The sequence below is a fragment of the Eumetopias jubatus genome, unplaced genomic scaffold, assembly GCF_037043125.1.
Source record: "Eumetopias jubatus isolate StellerSeaLion01/CBP00866 unplaced genomic scaffold, mEumJub1_p1.0 scaffold_5, whole genome shotgun sequence".
NCBI lineage: Eukaryota > Metazoa > Chordata > Mammalia > Carnivora > Otariidae > Eumetopias > Eumetopias jubatus.
The window spans coordinates 53,343,655-53,345,548 of NW_028274811.1; the positions used below are offsets into that span (position 1 = coordinate 53,343,655).

The 1,894-nt window shown below is 41.6% G+C and overlaps 1 pseudogene; it reads right to left on the reverse strand.

Annotated features, from left to right (window-relative positions):
• Positions 1–1,464: 1,464 nt before the first annotated feature.
• LOC114198238 (cytochrome c oxidase subunit 7C, mitochondrial pseudogene) lies at positions 1,465–1,649 on the reverse strand (annotated as a pseudogene).
• Positions 1,650–1,894: the final 245 nt, after the last annotated feature.

Consider the following 1,894-nt stretch of genomic DNA (forward strand, 5'->3'; position numbering starts at 1 on the left):
AGATGAGACATGAAAGATTCCAGTTGGACTTAATTAAAGATGATTTATTTATTTTAGGGAGAGAGTACACAAGAGGGAGGGGCAGAGGGAGAGAGAATTTCAGAATCTCATGCAGACTCCGCACTGCGGGTCCCTGACGGCGGGGAGTGGGGTTGGGGGAACGAGGGGGAGCTCGGTCTCACGACCCTGAGATCACCACCTGAGCCAAAACCTAGAGTTGGATGCTTAACTGACTGTACCACCCAGGCACTCCCAGTTGGGCTTACTTTAAATCTAGGTAGGAAGGGTATAAAAAGATCTAAGAACAGGACAAAGAAGGGCTAAACTTTTGAATTTGTAATTTTAATTAATTAAAGGCTAAATTTCAAAATCAAAGTAGCACTTGAGTAATCTTTTGTGTTGCCTCTCCTAAGTGCCTTGGGCTTCTGGTCCAGAGCCTTGCAGTGTTGGTTTGGGTCTCCTGGCCTGTGGTGATCAGAGAGAGTCAGATGGTTGGGCGATTTTCCTGCTAGCTCTTTTCCAAGCAACAACTCAGGGATTCAGCCAGTGGGCTGTTTAGTTGCTGTTTCCAAGGCCATAGAGCTGTCCTCCTTCCCTGGGCTTATGACTTCCTATAAGCTATAGACCCAGGCAGTCATCTGCAGCAATTAAAACAAATTTAGTTTGTTTTCAAACAATTTAGGTTGTTTCACTTCAACCCCTGTTTTGGAGCAGTTTTAGTCCTTTTACCGCATAGGAGCCAAACTTGTAGCTGCCACTGCCAGCTTCTCAACCCCGAGTCGAGCAACTTCTCAGCCTCGGTCTGTTCATGACATTGCATTTTGGCCCACTGGGACATTTAGCTTCCTTTTTGAGGCTGGCTATATTGTTTAAGTTTTTACTTTTTATATTTCCTCTGTCCTTGTGGGATTACTTCATGGTATGAACTTAAGGCACCAGTTATCCTGAAAGTATACATCCCATTCATTCTTTTTTTAAAAAATAGATTTGTTTATTTATTAGAGAGCGAGCACACAGAGGGAGAGGGAGAAGCAGACTCCCCACTGAGCAGGGAGCCTGATGCTGCCTGGATCCCAGGACCCTGGGATCATGACCTGAGCTGAAGGCAGATGCTTAACCAACTGAGTCACCCAGGCATCCCCAGTTTGACTTATATTCTTAACCCTCTATTAAAACTACTTTTTATCATGACCACCAACCAAATTCACATTTATAAATCCAATGTATGTTTTTCTACTCTCTTTCTGATCTCCAATGAATTGTTCAGTAAATTCTTTGTTACTCAAAGTAATAGTTGATGTGGTTTTTTTTGAAAAATGTTTATCAGTACTTTTTTTATGCCATAAGTTTATTTACAAACATATTGAGTATGTTGAATTCAAGAGTTCAATCCATTTTTCAAAGAGATTGTACCTCTTTCAATGTTCCTTTTCACATCTATTCAATGGATTAATTAAAACATCTTTATTTCTCAAGCATTTGGTGTCAAGCAAAAGGTACAGCAAATCCAGATCCAAAGTGCACAGTCATCATAATTAGTAACTGCCACTTGTTTTCCACTAAAAATGGCAAATTCTTCCTTGGGCCTCCTCACAGTGGCTCCTATGGACCACCGAGGTTGCGAACCTCCAGATGCTCAGTCCCAACATAGTGTTGTTGGAAGTTCTGTGAAAGGCACAGAGACCCAAGATGAAGGAAATGGCCTCAATACTTCTTTTTTATCTAATACCTAACATGGTAAGATAGCTGTATCCACTTATTCATCCCTTTATTCATTACACAACAAATATTTTTGAGGACTTACCCTGTGTCTGGCACTGTGCTAGGCTCTAGGGATACATCAGAGAAGAAAACAGTCAAAATTGCCACCCTCAAGGAGTTTATGATCTTAGGT